This window comes from Dipodomys ordii, unplaced genomic scaffold (genome assembly GCF_000151885.1).
Source record: "Dipodomys ordii isolate 6190 unplaced genomic scaffold, Dord_2.0 Scaffold43, whole genome shotgun sequence".
Taxonomy (NCBI): Eukaryota; Metazoa; Chordata; class Mammalia; order Rodentia; family Heteromyidae; genus Dipodomys; species Dipodomys ordii.
In genome coordinates, this window is record NW_012267259.1 from 1,599,225 (window position 1) to 1,607,031 (window position 7,807).

Sequence of the window (7,807 nt, forward strand, 5' to 3'; positions counted from 1 at the left end):
CTGTGGCTCAAGTGGTAGAGCGCTAGCCTTGAGCTGAAGAGCTGAGGGACAGTGCCCAGGCCCAGAGTTCAGGCCCCATGACTGGACCCCTCCACCCCCCCCAAAAAAGTGGCATTCATCGGGTGCCGGTGGCTCATGCCTATAATCCTAGCTACTCAGAAGGTTGAGATCTGAAGATTGTGGTTCAAAGCCAGCCCAAGCAGGAAAGTCCATGTGCCTCTTGTCCCCAATTAACTACCATAAAAGCCAGAAGTGAAGCTGTGACTCAAGTGGCAAAGCACTAACTTTGGGCAAAAGAGCTCAGGGATAGAGCCCATGCCCTGAGTTCAAGCCCCAGGACCAGCACCAAAAAAAAAAAAAAAAAAAGCTGACATCCTGGATGCACTAAACAGTATGAAATAAAATTAAATGATGCATGAAGTAATCACATCTCCCATCAAGTCTACCAAGATATTCTTTTGTGTAGTATTAACAATTTTCTGAATAATTAGAAATTTTTAATTAAAAACTTACAAAATTTCATCTGGAAACTGTCTAAATGTTCTGAATGTAACTCTTGAGAAAAGACTAAATTGAAAAAGCAAACCATGCCAGATTTCCCAGAAACATTTAGTTGCCTTCAAAGTACTACTGACCACAGGAAGTAGAGGGAGCCAGAATTCTAAGGCAAACATTCCTCCTTCCTTTCCTGGCTAATGCACTGCCTGGATCAAAGGAGGATCAGCAAAGACCTCAGAAAAGGAGAAATTTAAACCCTGCTTACTACCTAGGCATTAGACAAGATCAGGTTCATTCTCTCTTCAAAACTGAAATCGTGTACGTTTAAAAGCAGTCCTTAAACTGCAAAGCCATTGGTCAGATCTACCAGTTTAAAATTAGTCTGTTATTATTATAGAACTCTATATCCAAGGAAATCATTTTCTTTTTTTAGAGAAAGAATACCTTGGGAAATACAACTAATCTGATGATTCTTTGGGAAGACAATAAAATCTAGGAATATTACCAGAGCACAAGAAACTCTTTTGGAGGGGTATTGATTCAGTTTTTGATTTATTTCTAGATACAAAGTATTTTTAAAATGTTATAATTCAATACTAGAGATAAAAAAGACTTTATAAGTCATTACTACTCTCACATGAAGTAAGCATCATAACTCATTTAGAGTTGGAAAACAGAAGTTAAATAACTTTCAAGGATTTTGAAACAGACCCAAATATTTGCTATTACTCTTAGTATAATTCCTTTCAGTTTTTCTGACTACAATAATATTAGATAATAATATGAGGTAAAACTCAATTGCACTTAAAAATACACTCATTCTAACACTTAACATTTAGGTACAACAAATGGCATTTTGAATAAAAGAAATCTCTAAAAGGACGATAGCAGTGGTAGTAAGCACAGTAGAAGCACAAGTACTTTCTGAATGAAATAAAATTTAATATCAAGGATTAGACGGGAGAAGGATGTCAGCAATTTATGCTAAAAAAACACACACAGTTCTTGCCCTGTTTTCATTTTTGTTATATCCCAGGATAATTTCTCAGTACCATGTATTGTAATACTTGGATAAATCCATAGCTATTACAAACAAGTGATTAACAAAACAATTAAACAAGACTACAATGTCTTCATTCACTCCAATAACCTTATGCACTTAGCTACACTAAAAGGCAGCTGTCCTAAAGAGTAGGAGCAACAAACAGAATGGTCAACAATGATTGTGCTACCTGGACTGTAGAGCACCATTTGCATTAGACAATCTCTGGGAGTTGGATCCACTGTACATGCAGGTGAACCCTCCTAGAAGTAACTTTCTGCTGACCTGCTTGTGACAGTGTTGTGGAACCAGTTTAGGTTTCTTCTTCTTCTTTTAAATTAGTATCTGTTAGTTGTACAATAGTTTCATTTTTACATGTCTAGATATGCTTCCAATATACCTCAATTAGACTCCCTTCCCTCTATAACTCTCCTGCATCCTTTTCTGTTCTCTTACCCAAACAATCTGGACAAACTTTACTGTCCTATTTCACACATGTACATAAAGTATTTTGAGCATATTCTGCATTCTTCACCCTCTTGGCTCACCTCCCCAACCCCTGCTTTACATTCTTTCCTAAACCCTGGCTTAGGGCCTAGTTTATATTCTGTCATTTGTTTTTTTTTTTAATGTGCATGCTAATTGTTCAAAGGGGTTTCACCAGTTATTTTGCACATGCATATATTATACTTTAATTATAATGGCCCCGTTCCAATTTAAGCTGCTTCTCTGGACAAACCTAAGCCAGCCACTTACCAGCTCTGTAAAACCAGTGCACTAACCTATAAAAGCATCCGGATTTCTAGCAATCTTAAATAAATTTTTAAAAAAATTTCCAGGTAATCCCTCCCCCACGGTATAACCCATGCTTTCACTGTATTTGATGTTGGTATAATTTGCGGAGGAGAAGGGAAAAAAAACAAATCGTTTAACTAGGGATACAGGTGGACCCATTGCAACAACGAGATGTACAAGTCTTATGTCCAAAAACAAACTTTACAACTTTGGTGGGGGGTGAGGGGAGGGGGAGAGTATAGGAAGGGATAGGAAGGGGAAACAAAGAGGAGACAACAATGCTTGATAAGAAATGTACTCGTTATCTTGCCCATGTAATTGTAACTCCTCTGTACGGTATTCTCACAATTAAAAAAAAATTTCCAGGTGAGAAGATTAAGAACAAATGATTGAATTGATCTAAGAAGCAAATATGCAAATGACTTTATAGGTAATAAAGAGAGAAGAGATATTCAATCTAGGTACTGCTGACTCATGCCTGTAATCCTAGCTACTTAAGAGTCTGAAATCTGGGAATCCTGCTTCAAAATTGGCCTGGGCAAGAAATTTTGTGAGACTCTTATCTTCAATTAATCACCACAAAGCCAGAAGTAGAACTGTGGCTCAAGTAGAATAGTGCTACCTTGAGCAAAAAAGCTCAGGGACAGTTCCCAAGCCCTGAGTTCTAGCCCCGTACCAAATAATAATACTCTAAAGTATTATTAGAAAAATTATCTTCCTTATTATTAAGACTAGAAAGTTTGTGGGGTTTATTTTTTATTTTTCTGGTCCTGGGCCTTGAACTCTGGGACTGGGTACTATTCCTAATTTCCTTTTGCTCAAGGCTATTGCTCTACTACAGCACTACTTCTATCTTTTTCTGTGATTAAATGTAGGTTAGAGTCTCATGGACTTTCCTGTTCAGGCTAGCTTCAAACCTTGATCCTCAGATCTCAGCCTCCTGAGTAACTAGGATTACAGTCATGAGCCACCAGTGCTCAGCAAGGAAGTGTTTTTAAAAATAAATTATCTCCCTTTTATTTAATTCCATGGGCCTGAAACATCTAAATCTGCCTAAAATACAGGAGTAGTTAATTGCCCAGAGTTGAATAACCAACTTGTCTTTTTGAAGTCTCCAAAAAAGTGCTAGTGACTAACACACTAGTACAAACGTGAAACAAGCAAATGTAATTAACAGAAATGCCAGAGGGCCCAGACAGGCAGAAGCTGCACAACAGCTTGGCAAAAAACAAAACAAAACTGTGTGTTCACTACTGGTGGCTCTTCATGGTTAGAAAAGAGACTTGCAAATAATGTTTAATGACTTTTTTTGTCAATTGTGGGACTTGGACTCAGTGCCTGGGCGCTGTCCCTGAGCTTTTTCAAAACTCAGGGCTAGGGCTGGGAAATTGGCCCGGTGGTAGAGTGCTTGCCTCTCATGCATGAGGCCCTGGATTTGATTCCTCAGCACCACATAAGCAGAAAAAAGGCGTAAGTGGCTCTGTGGCTCAAGTGGTAGAGTGCTAGCCTTGAGCTGAAGAGCTGAGAGACAGTGCCCAGGCCCAGAGTTCAGGCCCCACGACCTACAACAACAACAAAAAACCTAAACAAACAAACAAACCTAAAAAACTCAGGGCTAACACTCTACTTTGAGCCACAACACAACTTCTGGTTTTCTGGTGGTTAGCTGGAGATAAGAGTCTCACAAACTTTCTTGCCTAGGCTGGCTTTGAACTGTGATCCTCAGATCTCAGCTTCCTGAGTAACTAGGATTACAGTCATGAGCCACTAGTGCCCAGCAGATTTTTAAATTCTTAAATTACATGATTAGATCTTACCAAAAAATGACTAGACCACACATAAAATAATTTTAATTAAAAACCTAATCTAAGTTTATATTAACTATTCTCAAAAATCTCTCTATAATATCTTAAATTGTCTGAAGAATCTTATGGATATATCATCAACTTCGCTAGCACTAAGGAGCAGTAGATATTTGCAGAATGTGGTAGATACCAATCAGTTTGAGAATAGCAAGGTAGGTGTCAGAACATACTCCAAAACTCAATAACTAAGAATTTATTAGAAGTCTATTCTTGATAAGAAATGTACTCATTACCTTGCTCATGTAATTGTAACCCTTCTGTACGATATTTTCACAATAAAAAAAATTTATAAAAACAGAAGTCTATTCTGTGCCTACTGAGACCTAGTATCTGTAAAGGTCAAGACTTAATTTCTTTTTCACATAGCTGCTTCTAAGAGAGCCAGGTAACCTCCATCAGATTTTCTAGCCTGTAGCTTTTTCAGTTCCCAGCTTTCATACTAAGTAACTTTCATAGTAACTAGCCCTGGGCCAAGAACTTACAGTGCCCCATGGGCTGCTATTTCATTTCTTTATTATTTGAATATGGAAACAGGAAGCAAGCTGAATTGAACTGATTGGACAAGTTGAAGGAGTTGAAGGTAAAACAAATAGAATGGAGGATTAAGAAGCTGACTGAAAAGGAAAGACCTATAGAAAGGGGACATAGTCATGGTCACTGTGATGTCCTCTATGTCATCTATAGTTCTAGACCATGTATACTAGATGCAGGAATGTGGCTTTTATCAGGCAGGGCACCATAATGATTCAGCAGCAAGAATGTGTCAAGTAGCAATTGAATCTTAACAGCAAAAGCCAGAGTCCAGACCATGTCACTCTGAGGCAAGGTTTCTAGCTCTGATACATGCTACACTTTGGGCTAGATAATTCTTTGTTGCAAGATCTGTTAATGTGCATTTTAGTAGTTTTTAAGTAACTCTGGTGTCTAGCCACTAGATGTCAGTAGCAACTTCCTCCCCAGGTGTGTCAACCTAAGCAAGCTGATAACTTCAGATATTGTCATATTGTCCCCTGAGGAACAAAATTACCCTCTGTGAAGAGTCACTGCTCTGAGCAGGTGGCAACGTAAGCCATTTAATCATTTTAATCAAAGTAAGCAGTATGCTATCATATGCTTTTTAAATAGATTCAATAAGGTAAAGGGATATCAAGGAGGAATGATGGAGAGATGAAAAGACTAGGCAAACTAAAGACAGTTTGGATGAAGATAATAATCAGTAAACCAAAGCAGAAGCCATAGAGAAAGAAATGAGCATATGAATTTAAGATATAAGGGGAGAGTCAGACAAAGCTTCAAGCCCAGTAAGATAAAAGACTTTGAGGGCCAGATATGATACACACATGAAATCCCAGTTGCTCAAGAGGCTGAGGTAGGAGGATCACAGTCCAAGGTTGGCATGGGCAAAAGTACAAGATCCTATCTTATAAAATCTGTGAAAGCAAACAGAGTTTCTTCTTCAGTATAATTGGCTTGTTTTCTATTTTTGGCATCAAAGATAGAAAACTGGGTAATACAGTACTGTTTTATCTGCATTTTCCCACCTACTACATCTAGAACATCTTAATACATTTGATCAGAACGTAAGATTCTAAATCAGTTCATCTGGCATATTCATATTGATCAGGCCTTGCCACATGGGGGAAAATATTTTTATAATGAAATCTTCACAGAACCATTATAAAATTTCATAAACACACATAGAAAAGAACCACAAAGCATCACAAAAATAACTAAACACTATCATGTGAAGTAAAGCACAGTAACAAAGGTTAAATTTTAGAAACTAAGGCTCTTCAGAACACTTGGAAAACTCTGGAGTATGAGAAGACTATTATGTTTATTTTAAATCATGAAGTTCACATTAGTCCAAAGTTAGCCAACTGAACCCTCTCAAATACAAGGACCACTCTGCACCCCACCTAATAGAATATATAAAGCCTAGATATAAATTACTGAGTCAATATAAAATATCCTGTACTAAATTCTAAAGATAAACAAAGAGAGGGGTTAATTTTGAATAATCATTAAAAGCAAGCCCAGGTCAATAAACATGACAAATGGGCAGAATGTGAGCTCAGACACTGAAAGATACATGGTGGGAACAGCACTAATGGCTGGAAACAAAAACTAATGGTTCAAAATGAATTGCCTTAAAAGCAAAAATTAAAGAAAACAATATGACTTCACCGAATTATATAACAAATGTTCTACTTGAGAGCTGCTGAGATAATATTAAGCATTATATTTAATTAGAAGACCAAAAAATACCTACATTTCCTTTTAAAAATTCTCTGAAAATTATAATCATGATTGGCTAAATGATTTGCCTACCTTTAGTCTTGAAGAAACTGTAGGAAAGTGACCCATTATTTCTGGTGATAATGGCTGTACAAGCAAGAATGACACCTCTCCTGCCCAAAAATGTCTATATGTGAATCTTCCAAACTTGTAAGTGTGTTACTTTCTGTGGCACAAGGGAGTGTGCAGGTGTGATTCTGTTAAAGATCTTGAAATGGAAGATCACTTGATTACTCTGGTAGGGCTAAGGTTCATAAGTGAAAGGGAATCACAAGATATAGGTCAAAATAGATGAGATATGAGGGACCAAATGACGTACTATTGATTGTGAATCAAGGAATAAGGCAGCCTCTAAAAGCAAAAGACCAGGAAACAAATTCTCATGTAGAGAAGACAGGAATAAAGTTGTATTAACTTTTAATTTAATTCTACTGAAGTTACTAATCAAAATTATTTTAAGGAAACAAACCAATGTTGTTTTAAGCCATTTATTTGTGGTAGCAATAGAAAAGTAACATAGGGTAAATTGCTGTGGCAAGAATTATTGAAGCTGAGGTTGTATGTCAATGGATGAGTACTTGTCTAGCATGTTCAAGATGCTAGATTCAATTTTTATTACTTAAAAAACAAATCTCTAGAACAAACACAACTAGACATCTGTTCCTCTAAAGAGCTAACACACAACACTTAAAATTAGATTTGTTTTAAAATTAGATTTATAAAAACAATTAAAAGTAAACACAGGGACTGGGAATATGGCTTAGTAGTAGAGTGCTTGCCTAGCATACATGAAGTCCTGGGTTTGATTCCTCAGTACCATATAAATAGAAAAAGACGGAAGTGCCACTGTGGCTCAAATGGTAGAATGCTAGCCTTGAGCAAAAGAAGCTCAGGGGCCCTATGTTCAAGCCCTAGGACTGGCAAAAAAAAAAAGTAAAGTAAAAAAGTTAACACATTATCTGCCAGATGCCAGTGGCTCACACCTGTAATGGTAGCTACTCAGGAGACTTAAGATCTGGAGGATCAAGGTTCAAAGCCAGCCTAGGTAGAAAAGTCTGTGAAAGTCCATCTCCAATTAACCATCAAAAATCTAGGCTGAAGGTGTAGCTCAAGTGGTAAAGCACTAGCTGTGAGCAAGCAGGCTAAATGTGAGGCCCTAAGTTTAAGTCCTACTACTGGTCAAAAAAAAAAAAAGAAAGAGAGAGAGACAGAGAGAGAGAGAGGAAAAAAGGAAGGAAGGAAGGAAGGAAGGAAAGAAGGAAGGAAGGAGGGAAGGAAGGAAGGAAGGAAGGAAGGAAAGAAGGAAGGA

General features: G+C 37.4%; 1 protein-coding gene across 1 annotated transcript in view; it reads right to left on the minus strand.

The window, feature by feature from the left end:
• Dym (dymeclin) overlaps positions 1–7,807 on the minus strand; it is a 149,842-nt gene that overhangs the window by 7,967 nt on the left and 134,068 nt on the right. The window lies entirely within an intron of this gene.